General features: G+C 39.3%; 2 pseudogenes; both read left to right on the forward strand.

Moving 5' to 3' along the window:
- The first annotated feature begins 390 nt into the window (after positions 1 to 390).
- LOC103541672 (olfactory receptor 6E1-like) lies at positions 391 to 3919 on the forward strand (annotated as a pseudogene).
- Positions 3920 to 12736: 8817 nt separating this feature from the next.
- Positions 12737 to 14223, forward strand: LOC103541673 (olfactory receptor 6E1-like; annotated as a pseudogene).
- Positions 14224 to 16400: the final 2177 nt, after the last annotated feature.

Below are 16400 nucleotides of genomic sequence, written 5' to 3' on the forward strand. Positions count from 1 at the left end.
GCACCGTGTCCCTGGAAGGGCATGTGCCATTAGCCAAGGCCTCGAAAACCCAACTGAAGATGAGTCCTATGAATCTGCATCAATTGATGTCTGTCTCTGACTTAGTCTAGGAGCGATGGAAGAATAATTCATTAGGTTTCTACATCCATTTCCACAGGAAAGTGGTCCAGCAGTGACACTGTGATAGAGCAGAAGCAGTAGAAACTTCCTGAGAAACTGTGAACTCAGGAGTTCTGGGGAAGATCCAGAGATAACCCATTTCTGAGGAGATCTGGGGATGCGTCAGTGACAGCAGAGTCAGGGAGCATTTCTTAAGGGAGACTAGTTGGTGGAAAACATGGAAGTTTGGTGACACCTGCAGAACAATTTACACAGGACCTGTATGAGTCCATGACCTGCAGACAATGTTACAGCTCTGGAGATTCCTCCACTTTGAACCTCTGGTGAGTCCCCAAAGGAGTGTAGTCCTTAGGCAACTTTGCAAAGCCAGGAGCTTCCTGTGAAAACCAGGAGTCTCCATCATCAGAACTGCCTTGAAGTCAATCAGGCACCTTGCCTACCAGCTTGTGAGGTGACCTGCATTGGTGCAATTTTTGGAATGGGGGAAGGAGAGTCTGATTCCTCTGGAAACTCTGTCTAGAAGCCTGACATCTGTTTTCACATGTCCACTGGCAGGCTATGGCACAACTGACTTCTTTGATTTATTCATCGTTCTCAGTAGCCTTACTCATCGTCCAGCTGATGAGTCACAGAATCCCTAAGGCTTTTTCTCACCATTTTCATGGACAGTCATTTGTTTCTCCTTTGTCTCTCCTGAAATGTGCTAGACAACTCTTAATCCAAAGGTTGCACTGTGCTGGCTTCTTTTATGGCTTTGTATTTAAGGTATTGTACAAGCAACAACAAAAAGAGGAAAGAAAAATCACCTAATATCCCTCCATCCTTATATGGTAATTATGTTCATTTTCCCATGTTCTCATCTAATCCTTGTCCATATAAATATCTAGTTTTCATAGCTACAATGTAGTGTGTTATTGTTTCTCTGATGCAAAATTATCACATTGGCTCCTGCTCCTGTCTCAGATAGAGTCAGCTCTTTCCTACAGAGGGCTGCCTTAACCTTTAATTTCTATAAAGAATAGCCAATGACAAAATTGCCTAGTTCTTTATCCAGATCTCTAAGGACAATATTCAGCAATGTAAATGTACAAATAACAATCAGTTAAAGCAAAGATATATTCTCTAAAAGTAAAATTAAACCAATGAACAATGCTGATTATCAGTGTTTATTATTATTATTCTTTATTATTTCTGCTGAGGAAAGTGTCTGAAACTATTAAGCATGACACCTAATCTACAAATGCATTTTCTCTCTCCCCCCTATATATCAATTCATAACATCCTCCAAAATAGCATCCCTCCAAAAATAGCAGCTAAATAATATACTAACAAAAAGTTTGCATTAACTCAACAAAAATTTGTTATACTAATATGTCAGAAGGAATGAGGTGCAAAATACATAATCTATGAACATGGTTATATAAGCCAATCAGCACTAAATAAGAATAGAAAAAATACAACAGAGATCAACCAAAGTCTTAAGGGGCTGGCCCCATGCCGTGTGGTTAAGTTCGCGGGCTCCGCTGCAGCCAGCCCGGTGTTTCATTGGTTCGAATCCTGGGCATGGACATGGCACTGCTCATCAAACCACGCTGAGGCAGCGTCCCACAGGCCACAGCTAGAAGGACTCACAACGAAGAATATACAACTATGTACCGGGGGGGCTTTGGGGAGAAAAAGAAAAAAATAAAATGTTTAAAAAAAAAATCTTAAAAGTTGTCTCCATGGAGCTATAGGTGATTCTTTTTATTCCATTTCTTTGTATTTTCTAAATTTTTCATAATGAGTTGATACTATTTTTAAAACTTTTCTTTAAGTACGTATTGCCCGAAGTCAAGTATCTTTTCCTCAATTTTGCTCTTACTTATTATTTTCCTACTAGAATTTCAGCCACAAAGAGATATTCAAGTAGCAGATTATGTGACTCCTTGCTCTGTGGTCAGCCTTGTGCTAAGTGTTCAGTATGCATTATTCATTTAACTTCTAGAAATTTTACATAGTTACTGTAATTATTCCCTTTGATAAAGCAGACTTTTGGTGAGGTTATATAATCAGCCCAAGATAAATTAGTAAATGCTGGGCCTCAGATGCAACCACAATCTCTTTAACTTAAATGCCTCTATAACAAGCTCTAGAGTAAATATTCTACCAATGCTTTCAATGAAGGTCTATGTCCATTGGATAGAGGATTTGTGGAGGGAATAATTTTAATGGACTTCAGAGACCCCTTACAATATTTGGACAAATATGGGAAAAGAAGTCATAGGATCTAAAAGAAAAGAATGAAAGGGATTTAATACAGAGTTTGCTCACAGAAACAAGAGACATGTTAAAAGAATTGGTAAAGGGAAAATTTCCTCCAAGAATCTCAGAAAATTGATTTAAATTGGGTCAAATTATGTGACCTGATCCTACTCAATAAGAGATCTGGACGACCAGCCTGAAGACCGGAGAGGGGGACTAGTAAGTCAAAGAAAAAAGGGGACTCCTTCAGCTCAAAATGCCACAATCATCCCTCTTGACTTCCACATCCAAGTGTCCTCAGATCCCCAGAACATCATGACTCCTGAGGCCACACACCTCTGATAGGCCACCCCCAGCCGAGGTCAGAAGAGCCATGGGGAACCACACCACATTCACCGAGTTTGTCTTGCTGGGGCTCTCAGATGCCTGTGAGCTGCAGATGCTCATCTTCCTGGGGATCCTCCTGACCTACCTCCTCACTCTACTGGGGAATCTCCTCATCATGGTCATCACCCTCATGGACAGGTGCCTCCAGGCCCCCATGTACTACTTCCTCCGCAACTTTGCTGTCCTGGAGATCTGGTTCACCTCTGTCATCTTCCCCAAGACACCGACCAATATCCTAACTGGACACAAGAACATCTCTCTAGCAGGTTGCTTTCTCCAGTTGTTCCTCTATTTCTTCCTGGGCACCATAGAGTTCCTCCTACTGGTGGTGATGTCCTTTGACAGGTATGTGGCCATATGTAATTCCTTGCGTTATGCCACCATCATGAACAAAAGGGTCCATGTCCAGCTGGTTCTTTCTTCATGGATGACAGGATTCCTTCTCATCATTGTTCCAAGTTTCATCCTATTTCAGCAGCCATTCTGTGGCCCCAATATCATTAATCACTTCTGTGACAACTTTCCACTCCTGGAACTCATATGTGCAGGCACAAGTCTGATAGAGCTTCTAGGTTTTATCGTGGTCAATTTCAGCTTAATAGGCACTCTGTCCGTGACAGCCACCTGCTATGGACACATCCTCCACACCATCCTGCGTATCCCCTCAGCCAAGGAGAGGCAGAAAGCCTTCTCAACCTGCTCCACTCACATCATTGTTATTTCTATTTTCTAGGATGGCTGCATTTTCATATATTTTTGGTCAGGCAAGAGTGACCAGGGGGAGGACAGGAACAAAATCATGGCCTTGCTTGGCACTACGGTGACCCCAATGCTCAACCCTTTCATCTACACCATGAGTAACAAACAGGTGAAGCTGGTATTTAGCGAGCAAATAGCAAACTCCTCTCATAAAGATGATCTGGACCTGAGAGAAGGGGAAAGTTGCCTTCTTGCCAGAACCCCTACAAATGCAGCTCCTGTCCTCATCTCCATGAGCTACCACCTCCCAGACAGCATTTTATCTTGTGACCTAATCCACAGTGGTTTCTTACATGTACCATTATTGGCTCATGAAGTCTTGCCAGAGAATACAGAAAACTCAGTGGACCACTACTATGTCTGGTATGTCTTAATATTTCTGACGCAAGCCTGTTTCCGAGTTCTTTAATTTTGCCTCATTTTTAAGGTATAATAATAAACATACCTTCTTCACTGGAAGCTTTCAAAATTGATAAAAAATATCCTCAAGAATAATGTATTTATGACAAACTTCAGAATTATTATATGTATGGAAAAATTAATGAAGTGGAATAGCCAAGAAATGTTGAACAAAAAGAAACAGTATCAGATATTAAAATCTAAGTCAAGAACTAACAAATAGAACAATGGAACTGGGTAAATAGTCTGGAAAGATAATGCAGTCCACATAAGGATCTAATAGATGATCGAAGTAGACTTTCTAATCAGTAAAGAAAAGAAGGTCAATTCAATAAATGCCAAAACTATTGGCTAACCACAGTAGAAGCCTTTCTTTCAGAGATTGGGACTAGTACTTGGTTGGTTATTGGAGGCAGGGAGGTAGTTAAAGCAGAAGATCAATTTAAAAGTGATACATGACAAATATTTACTTGAAATTAAAAACTATAAACAAATATGTATTTACTACTCTATAAATATCCTTTTCTTTGAAAATGAACGAGATGATTGCTATAGCTATTCTTCTTTAAGCCAAATTCATAACGTAGTCTCTATAATTTTCAGGATTTATTTCAATAGTACAAAAATTTTAAACATGCTTGAGAAACTGTGAGAAGAATTCTAGAATTTTCACTTTGTGTTTGTTTGTTTGCCACTCTTCACAGTTCTTGCCCACAACTAAATAAAGAAAATTTTTTTCATTATCTGGCTTTGTGGAATCTATTGAAAAGAATCAACTAAGTTTTCACAGAAACAGCTTTGTTTTTACACTCATATTTCATTGCTTTATCTTTATTTAGTTACAATACATAGTTACAGTAACAAGTCTAATTTTCAAATAGAGGTTTAGAAACTAACAACTGATTCCTGGTAGAAGCTAATTGGTGTGAACAAAAGTTTGCAGGGTACCACAGAAGCGTACTAGGTGCAAAGCTAGTAGCTGCAAGGCACACGAGGGACATCAATCATTTTGAGAGGCAGCATAGCACAGAGACTGAGAACAGCTACAGGAAACCTACTACCTAGTTCAGATCCCAGCTATCTATTAGTCATTTGATCTTGTGAAATCAATATTTCTTTGTATCTCAGTTATAAATATGGAGATAAGAATAGTATCTACCACATAGAATCCTTGTAAACATTAATGCATTAATATACGTTAGAATGTTCAACATAGGGCTTGGTACAGAGTAAATACCATGTTAAGTGTCTGGTATTATGTTTTACTGAAGGAAGAAGTTGGATAAATGAAGGTAATTTAAGAGATCATTTAGTATCTTGGAGAAAAAGTTACATTAAATCCTCACCTCATATCTTAAACTGAAATAAATTCAAGATGAATTAAACAGATAAATATGAACCATGGAAACATAACAAAGAAAATTTAGGTAAAAATTATCTTATTAAAGATGTGCAGGGAATTTTTAAGGGAAGAAACATAAAAATAAATTTATAAATTAGGCTATGTAAAATTTTTCAACTTCTTTATGTTAGAAAATAAAACATAAATGAAGTATTTGCTCTATGTACTTTCTGCTTTCCTGGCATCCATTTCCCATTCTTAAAGTCAGAGAACCTTGATTTTTCACAGGGAAGTCCCTTCCCATTCTCAGTCCATGTACCTAGGGTGGTGCTGACTTCATCCCCAACCAATCAGAGCATAGCCATGGTTATCAGCTCAGGGATGGCCAACACGACTAAAATCAGGCCAGTGAGACCAAATGAGTCTCAACTCAGAAACACTTATGGGAACTGATGGAAGGGAGACTCTCTCTTTCTGCTAGACTTGAAACTGGGAGAAGATGAAGGAAAAAAAGATACAAATTACCAATACCAGGAATAAAAGAGTGCCCACCACTATGGATTCTATAGGCACTAAAAGGTAATAAGGGAACAGTATGAACATCTCTATGTTCATATATTTGAGAACTTAGAAGAAATGGATAAACTTATTGGAAAACACAAACCATCAAAGCTCACCCAAAATAAAATAGATAATTTCAATAGCCCTATATCTTTTAAAGAATTGCATATGCAGTTAAAAACCTCCACAAAAAGAAAAGTGCAGACCCAGATGGCTTCACTAGGTAATTCTGCTAACTATTTATGGAAGAGATAATACCAATGCTACACAAACTCTTCCAGAAAACAGAGGAGGAAGAAACATTTCCCAAATTAACCTATAAGGCCAGCATTACCCTGATGCCAAAATCCGACAAAGATATTACAAAGACAGAAAATCATAAATATCCTTCAGGAACATAGAAGAAAAAAATTCTTAACAAAATCAGCAAATTATTTCCAACAGTATAGCAAAAAGATCATGACTAAAAGGAAGTTATCCCACACATACAGGATTGGTTAAACATCCAAAAAACCAACCACATGTAATTCATCATATTAACAGAAAAGGAGAAAAACAATACGATCATATCAATATGTGCAGAAAAAGCATTTGACAAGATTCAACATTCATTCATGATTTAGAAAAAAAAACTCTTAGCAACTTAGGATACAAGAGAATTTCCTCAAGCTGATAAAAAGGACTTATGAAAAACCTACAGTAAGCATCATAATAAATGTTAAAAGACTGAATACTTTCCCCATAATATTAGGAACAAAAATTTTATGGCTTCTATTCAACACTGTACTGGAGGATCCTAACCAATGCAACAGGCAAGAGGAAGAAATAAAAGAAATGCAGTTTTTATCATGAAAGGAGGTTGAATGTAGTATATTACATTTATTTTCTTTGTTATTGTGGTAACCTTGGTTTATAACACTATATAAGTTTCAGGTGTACATCTTTATATATACATTTATTGATATGTGGATATTAAACCATCCTTGCATCCCTGGAAAACCCAGGGATTTCCCACTTGATCATGATGTGTGAGCCTATTAATGTACTGTTGAATTCAATTAGCTAACATTTTATTCAGGATTTTTGCATGTATGTTCATCAAGGATCTTGGTCTGTAATTTTCTTTTCTTGTGGTGTCCTTTTCTGGCTTTGGTATCAGGGTCATATTGGCCTCATAAAATGAGTTTGGAAGTGCTCCTGCTTCTCACTTATTGGAAGAGTTTGAGAAAAATTGGCATTAATTCTTCTTTAACAGTTTGGTAGAATTCACCAGTGAAGCCAACTGGCCCTGGACTTTTGTTTGCTGGGAGGTTTTTGATTACTGATTTAATGTCCTTACTAGTAATCAGTCTTTTCAGCTGGGTATGGAAGGAATGTACCTAAACGTAATAAAGGCCATATATTACAAGCCCACAGCTAACATCATATTCAAAAGTGAAAATCTGAAATCTTTTCTGCTAAGATCAGGAAAAAGACAATGATGCCCGCTCTCACAACTTTTATTCAACATAGTACAGGAAGTCCTAGCCAGAGAAATTAGCAATAAAAGAAATTAGAAATTAGAAATAAAAGGAATCCAAACAAAAAGGAAGAGGCAGAATTGTCTCTATTTGCAGATGACATATTACATATATTAAATAATACAGACTCTACCAAAAAACAGTTAGAACTAATAAATGAATTTAGTAAAGTTGCAGGATGCAAAATAAACATATAAAAATCGGTTGCATTTCTATATGCTAACAATGAACTATCAGAAAGAGAAATTAAGAAAACACTCCCATTTACAATAGCATCAAAAACAATAAAATAATAGGAGCAAATTTAACCAACAAGGTTAAAGACCTGTACGCTAAAAACCATAAGACACTGATAAAAGAAATGGAAGACACAAAGAAATGGAAAGACATTCTATGTTCATGGATTGGAAGAATTAATATTGTTAAAATGCCCATACTACCCAAAGCAATATAAAGATTCAACGCAATCCCTCTCAAAATTCTGAGGGTATTTTTCACAGAAATAGCAAAGACAATTCCACAATTTGTATGGAACCACAAAAGACCACAAATAGCCAAAGCAATCCTGAGAAAGAAGAACAAAGTTGGAGGCATCACATTTCCTGATTTCAAATAATATTGCAAAGCTGTTGTAATCAAAACAGTTTGATATTGGCACAAAAACAGACACACAGGTCAAAAGAACAGAATAGAAAGCCCATTTTTCCAAAGAAGACATACAAATGGCCAACAGGCACATGGAAAGGTCCTCACCATCAGCAGTCATAGGGGAAATGCAAACCAAAATCACAGTGAGAAATCACCTCACACCTGTTAGGATGCCTATTATAAAAAAGACAAGAGATAAAACCTACTGGCAAGGATGTAGAGAAAATAGAAGGCTGTACACTCTTGGTGGGAATGTAAACTGGTACAGTCACTGTGGAAAACAGCATGGAGTTTCCTCAAGAAATTAAAAGTAGACCTACCACATGATCCAGCAATCCCACTTCTGGGCATATATCCAAAGAAAACAAAGTCATTATCTTGAAGAGATATCTGCACTCTCATGTTTATTGCAGAATTATTCACACTAGCAAAGATACGGAAACAACCTAAGTGTCCGTTGACACACGAATGGATAAAGAAAATGTGTTATATAAACAATGGAATATTATTCAGCCTAAAAAGGAAGGAAATCCTGCCATTTGCAACAACATGGATGAACCTGGAGGGCATAATGCTAGGTGAAATAAGCCAGACACAGAGAGACAAATACTGTATGGTATCACTTAAATGTGGAATACAAACAAACAAATAAAAAGTTGAAGCAATAAAAACAGAGAGTAGGGGCTGGCCCCGTGGCCGAGTGGTTAAGTTCGCGCGCTCTGCTGCAGGAGGCCCAGTGTTTCGTTGGTTCGAATCCTGGGCGCGGACATGGCACTGCTCATCAGACCACGCTGAGGCAGCGTCCCACATGCCACAACTAGAAGAACCCACAACGAAGAATACACAACTATGTACCGGGGGGCGTTGGGGAGAAAAAGGAAAAAATAAAATCTTTAAAAAAAAAAAAAAAAAAAAAAAAAAACAGAGAGTAGAATGCTGGTTGCCAAGGGCTGAGGGGTAGAGAAAATTGAGAGATGCTGACCAAAAGATACAAACTTCTACTATAAAATGAATAAATTCTGGGAACCTAACATACAGGTTGGTGTTTATGATTAGTAATGCTGCATTGCATCCATAAAATTTGCTAAGTGAGTAGATCTTCAGAATTTTCACTACACAGACACACAATAGTAACTAAGTGAGGTGATGGGTGTGTTAATTAACTTCATTATAGTAATAATTTCACAACAGATATGTATATCAAAATATCACACTGTACATTTTAAATACATGCCATTGTATTTGTCAATTATACGTCAATAAAGCTGGGGAAAAATTTTAACCCCAACTTTTTCCTTTCCATCCCTTTTGCCCCTTCCCCCCAGGACCCTAGCGTCTACCATCTCCCAGACCCAGAGAGGTAGGGGTCACGATCGCATTAGCCAAGGGTCTGGATTATTTGTGATGGTTCCTTACATCCATGTAACAACAGAGCTGCCTAATATTAGACAGGAGCCCCAATTTCAGAGGCATAATTAGATTTATTAGTTTAACTAAAAGTAACTGCTATTCTCGATCTCAACAAACAACAGAAACTTTTGTTTACAAAGTTGTAGTGAGGTAACAGCCAACAGACTTGGGAAGAGGCTGAGTGAGGCTCATTATACTAATTCTCCAGGGATCCCAAACCCCATCAAATTTGGAAGAACAGTAGATCCCTTAGGAAAACAAAGTTGCAACCCAAGTCTTTCAGCCCTGATGTCACCTCCACAAAGAGCTGTGTTTGTTCCAGGAGTAGCTCACCCACTGTCTCCTGGAGTCACACTGGCCACAGAAGAAATATCACCTCACAGAGACTGGGCCAATATGAGGATGTAATAAAAGTCTTTATCAGTCAAAATCACCCCCATTGCCCAAGAGGAGGATTGCACCAAATAATAACTGTACTCTTCCAAGGCTTTCTGCAGGATGAGCTTGCTGAAAATGGAAGATTTCAAAACATTCTGGACTCATCAGATCCTGTGAGCTGAATGATAACAAAGTCCCAAGGAAACCATTCTCTTACCCAGGGAATGCTGCTGACCATTCACGAAGCTTTGGAAAAGCGTAAGTGCTTTCAGAGAATGCCGTCAAATTCATGAGTGAGACATCTCACACCAATAGTATGAGATCTGCGTTTAAAGCCTACAGACAATATTGCAACCTCAAGAAATACCCATGAGAACTCTGCAATACTGTGATTAACGTATTTAGAATGATGTGACTGGGACTTCACCATGGGCAGCTAGACACCTGGCACTGGACCTGTAGGGTAATCTTCACCTTGGCACAGCACAGGATGGGAGAGCAGGAGTGGCTTCCTCAAACCCTCCTGTTCCTGGCACTTGTCCCTTATATTCCTTTATAAGATGTCGCACATCGAGCACACGCACTGAGTTTAATTTGTAGCTTTAGCTCCACCGTGCAGGTCCATGCTAGGCAAGTCAATGTTTATCCAGAGCCATTAGGTTACTCATTCACATTGAGGAACTTTGCCTGTCCCACCTTGTGCTCTGTGTAACTGTCCCCTTGGAAAACCCAAAGTTCTGAACAAATTGAGTCTGGGTGAAACTCCAAATGCTTTTCCTTAGAAGGAGAAGACCTCATCCTCTATTCTATTAGCTCCTGATGATGTTCCTGGGTATCACATTCATGCCGGATTCTGCTTTTGTTCTGGAAAGAGCTGGGTAAGTTCCTTGGCCGCCTGAGCTCACTTTTGAACCAAATGATTAAGCTGCAGAGATTTCCTTTCCACATTGCTGATGAATCTAGACAACGTTCAATCTAGAAATGACCTGTGGGGAAGGGCTCTAGTTATATCCTCAGAGGCTGATCAACTATTTTGTGTTCTCTAATAACTGTCAACAAATATTAAATAGTATGGTAGTTTGTGGAATGGCTTTGAATACCATAGCCTGTGCTAAAAAGTCAAAACCATAGAAAAAGGAAAGTTGATACAGTTTATTATTTCTTCCTCTCTAATACCCCTCAGCATCTCCTTCATCTCAAGTATCTAAACTGAGTCCCAATCTTTTTCTCCAGTGACTGGCAAATAGTTCTTGCTACTGCTCTGCCTGATAATTAAGGTAGTAGTTGATAATGCTCAAGGAAAGAAACTTCCAGGGATTCTGATTTTTAAAGAGAGATGTTTTTAAGAGTTTGGGGGGTTTTGCTGCTGGGAGCACTCTAGAAGACCCAGCATGGCCTCTGTCTATTTACTAGCTCAAACTCTAGACACTCTCAACGATGGAGTCTCCCGTTAGAGAATGTTTGTGGGGAACATCTTCACTTTCTCATGAGGAAAAGCAAACTCTCTTCAAATGGACCAACTTAAGACTACTTGGCATATGACTCTGCAAGGTTGCCGTCCTCTAGGAAACACTCCATTAAGTATGTCCTCAACTCCTTGTGTCTCTAATGCCACCACTCCATCCTTAGACATTTGAGGTGTTCTTCACTCATTCTAAAAATGTTTACTAAAAGCCAGCATTTTAAAAAACTTGTTCTAAGGGCTGTAGAAAATACAAAGAGAGTTTAAGAAATTTTTGACTCAATGAGAAAAAATGAAAAAAACTGTAAAATATAATAGAAATTAAAATAAATATAATAAAATTGAGAGAGAGAGAGAGGAAAGACATTCATTCAGAAGAGAAGTCTTCATAGAAATGACAGCCCTTTTGAGGACAGACTTTAAGGATAAATATGATTTGAAAGGCTGGTAGTTCCAAGCTGAAAAAATACCATGTGCGTAAAACATGTGCATAAAGTGGATGAAAAAAAAATCCGAAAGGAGTCTATTATTGTTTCTAGAGCCCATGGGAGGTTGTAATGAGAGGAGAACTGCCGGGAGCTGTCAGCCTACAAGTTAAGCCTCTGCCTTGTGACACGGTCCGGGAGAGAGATGAGTGAACGCACGGCAACCCGAAGGGAATCTACCAGGCTACCCCTGCAACAAGTCTCCCTGATACTTTTGACTTTCCTGCTTCTGCTCACTCTGCTTTGCACCTGGGGTTATTTCAGAGGAAGTCAGCCCAGCCCTGGGAATGAGAATGAAACAATGCAATATTCTAGGGAAAGTTCTGGGGAAAAAACATCTTCTAGGGAAAGAACATTCTGACCTGTCCTTTGGTCTGGTGAAGTGATGGGAGTGGAGAGGGAACAAAGAAATCTGTAGCCCCCACAGATCTCTCTGGGAGGACGGTGGTTGCCAAAGCCCATTGAGTCAGGAGGCGGCTGGGCGTAGCCTCCTTGAAGTAAAGAATTACAGAAGCTTGACTCCCCCCCGGGCCTACACACAATCAATTACTCTTGGGCAGAAGCTTGACTTCCCCCGGGCCTACACACAATCAATTGCTCTTAGGACTATTGTCTACCTTACAATCAATTGCTCTTTGGACTATTGTCTACCTTGCAAAAACCCGCTTACACGAGCCAAAAATATGTACTGGGATTGTTTCATAAAATCATCCTTGCATACCCTGAGCCCTATACAAATCATACATACACAAAATAAAGTTAGACTTGGATACCAAACTCCTTGTCTCCCCGCCTCCTCCCTCGCCGACGCCGTCCATCCCGCAGGAGACCCTGTTCGCCTGGGGCTGGACCCCCGCAGAGAACCTGGAAATATCATTTGGGAACAGATCACTAAGAACCTTGAATACCAAACTCCCACTAAGAAATTTTTATGTATGTTTTACTTGGGTGGTCCTTTTTCTGATCAGTGAGAGTTGTGCTTTTCTCTCATAGATTTCCTTTTTCCTTTTTATTAATCAAGATGATAGTGAAAGGCATCAAAGATTCAGGTATCTTGAAACAGCAAAGAGGGTCTGTTTATCCAGTCTACCTCAGGATATGGATCCATGTAGTGAATGGCTAAGTTAGGCAAAAAAGTTACCACCCTCCAATATGAACTACTTATGGATGAAGAGCCAATAGAGTAAAGATAAGAGTAAAAGGTATTGAAAGTGGTGATACTACTAGGAGCAAAGAGTACTGTAAGGAATCAGGAATAAAAGTTTAGTTTAAAAAAGTAAGCAAGGATAATTTTGGGTTTGGGGTCTACTAAGGCCACCCTGCAAATTACCACTGTCTCCTCTAACACACAGACACACCAGGGAGCAAACATGAGACAGGTACCCTCAGGGCCTCTGCAAAATAAGCTTGAGTAGTCAGTGGTGTGAAGATATATCTTTCTCAGAGAAAAAGGATTCCTTAAGCTCAAAAGGCCACACTCGTCCCTTTTGCCTTTCAGTTCCAAGTGTCCTCAGATCCCCAGAACATCACAACTCCTGGTGTTGCACACCTCTGATTGGCCATCCCCAGCAGAGGTCAGAAGAGCCATCGGGAACCACACCACCGTCACCGAATTTGTCCTGCTGGGGCTCTCAGATGCCTGTGAGCTGCAGATGCTCATCTTCCTGGGGCTCCTCCTGACCTACCTCCTCACTCTACTGGGGAATCGCCTCATCGTGGTCATCATCCTCATGGACAGGCACCTCCACACCCCCATGTACTTCTTCCTCTGCTACTTTGCTGTCCTGGAGATCTGGTTCACCTCTGTCATCTTCCCCAAGATGCTGACCAACATCCTGACTGGGTACAAGACCATCTTCTGCCTAGGCTGTTTCTTACAAACTTTCCTCTATTTCTTCCTGGGCACCACAGAGTTTTTCCTACTGGCAGTGATGTCCTTTGACAGGTATGTGGCCTTATGTAATCCCTTGCACTACGTCACCATCATGAGCAAAAGGGTCTGTGTCCAGCTGGTTCTTCCTTCATGGATGATAGGATTCATTCTCAACATTGTTCCAAGTTTTCTCATATTTCAGGAGCCATTCTGTGGCCCCAATATCATTAATCACTTCTTCTGTGACAGCTTTCCACTCCTGGAACTCATATGTGCAGACACAAGTCTGATAGAGCTTCTGAGTTTTATTGAGGCCATTTTCACCTTACTAGGCACTCTTTCTGTGACAGCCACCTGCTATCCTCCACACCATCCTGCGCATCCCCTCAGCCAAGGAGATGCAGAAAGCCTTCTCAACCTGCTCCTCTCACATCACTGTTGTGTCTCTCTTCTATGGAAGCTGCATCTTCATGTATATCCGGTCAGGCAAGGGTGACCAGGGGCAAGATGGAAACAAGGTGGTGGCTTTGCTCAACACTGTGGTGACCCCAATACTCAACCCCTTCATCTACAACCTGAGGAACAGACAAGTGAAGCAGGTATTTAGGGAGCAGGTGAACAAGCTCTTCTTATGAATCTGTGCAACCAAGAGGCTGAAGCCAGGATTCCTAGACAAGCTAAGGGAATATCAGGCCCCTGTGAGAAATCAAGACATTCCCAATCAGAAAAAGCCTGGTGACATGTTTCTTGGTGCCAGTCGCTATGCAGTGCAGCATAAACTCGGAAGCTGTCTCGACCCTCAAGACAATTTTATTAATTACCTGATTTGAATATTTTTCTTCATTCTCTCTATGTCTGCCTGGCTTCCCAACAGAATATAACAAACTCTTGGAGGTCAGGGACTAGCTCTATAATTCACCACTAGGCTCAAGCACCAAACCATTGTCATAGGCCATTTAAATACTCAGTAAGTACTGGCAGACTGATTGATTGCTTTGTGTCTGTTTCTCCAGAGGAGGAGAGCAGTCCTCAGGATCATCTTCATTTCACACTTACACTCCTGTCACAGCAATATATCAGCAAGATCTCAAAAAATGATTAAGGCTCATTGCTTATTATTTTGCATATATGCTTTTGTAGTATTAAAATTCATTGAAATCCCTCACTCCTGTTGATGAAGACTCTTCCACCTACCAGTTGATTACTTCTCTGAGCCCCAGTTTTCTCATCTGTAAAATGGGGCTAACAATGCCCTTTCAAAGGACTATGATGAAAATCAAATGACATATTCTATGCAGAGTGCCTTAAAAAGTCACTCCTAGAGGCAGCCCCATGACACAGTGGTTAGGTTCGGCACGCTCCTCTTAAGCAGCCTCAGTTCGTGGCTTTGGTTAGCCAGCAAGGACCTACACACTCATCAACCGTGCTGTGGCAGTGATCTACATACAAAATAGAGGGAGACTGTCACAGAGGTAATGCACGGCTAACCTTCCTCAGGCAAAAAAAGCAACAGATGTTAGCTCGGGGCTAATCACCCTCATCAAAAAAAAAAGGTACTGGCACATAGTTAGTACTCAGTAAATGTTAGTTCGTTTCCTCGATTTCTCATCCCACCTTCTCTCTCTTCCTTTTGAACTTCACACTAGTTATCAACAAAAGCATCTTTATTCGAAATGCCATAAATTTTATATTCAAAATGTTATCTTAAATCTTATATAAAGTTAAATACAGTATTTGACCTATTGAAATTTGTTACTAAGAGGCTCACTATTTTGATGAAGACAAAAATAAAGCCATATTGATGAAAAATATTAATTAATAAAATTAACATATTAAATCATTCCAAAATATTGATTATGCAAATTCTATGTTCAAGGAATTGTACTATCTGGTCTGGGAGAAAATACTTAATCTATGCCTTTCAAGAATTTGAATTCTAATAAGGAAGATAGAAAGTACACAAATAACTATAATTCAGGGTAGAAAATGATTTGTGTAAGAAAATATCACGTGTAACTCTTCAATGACAGATTTGAAAACCAAGATGAAATGTACAATTTCCTAGAAAAGGAGAATTTTCAAAAATCTTAAAAGAAATGCAAAACTTAATGAGACAAATTACCATAGAAAGATATCAAACTGGGATTATATATCTACTATAAATTCAAAAACTGTGTCCTCAACAACAAAAACAGACAATCCAATACAACAAGTGACCAATAAGCACATGAAAACATGTACAACATCACTAATCATTGTGGAAACAGAATTCAAAATCACAATGAAATACTACTTCATACCCATTAAGATAAGTATTGTCAAAATCACAATGAAATATTACTTCATACACATTAAGATGAGTATTATTAAAAAGATTTTCTAATAAAAAATAACAAACGTTGGTAAGAATGTGGAGAAATTAGAATCCTCATGCAGAACCCATGGAATGTAAAACGGTGCAGCCACTGTGGAAAACAATACGGTGGTTCCTAAAAACATTAAATGTAAATTTACCATGTAATCCAGAAATTCCACTTCTGTGTATATACCCACAACAATTGAAAGCAGAGACTGCAACGGATATTGGTACATCCATGTTCATAGCAGCATTATTCACAATAGCAAAAAGATGGAAATAACTCACATGTCCACTGATGGGTAAACAAAATGAGATATATACACACATAGGAATAGTCTTCAGTCTTAAAAAAGAATGAAATTCTGTTAAATGCTACAATATGGTTTAACCTTGAAGACATTATGCTAAGTGAAATAAGTCAGACACAAAAGGATAAATATTATATGATTCCAC

This window comes from Equus przewalskii, chromosome 1 (assembly GCF_037783145.1).
Source record: "Equus przewalskii isolate Varuska chromosome 1, EquPr2, whole genome shotgun sequence".
Taxonomy (NCBI): Eukaryota; Metazoa; Chordata; class Mammalia; order Perissodactyla; family Equidae; genus Equus; species Equus przewalskii.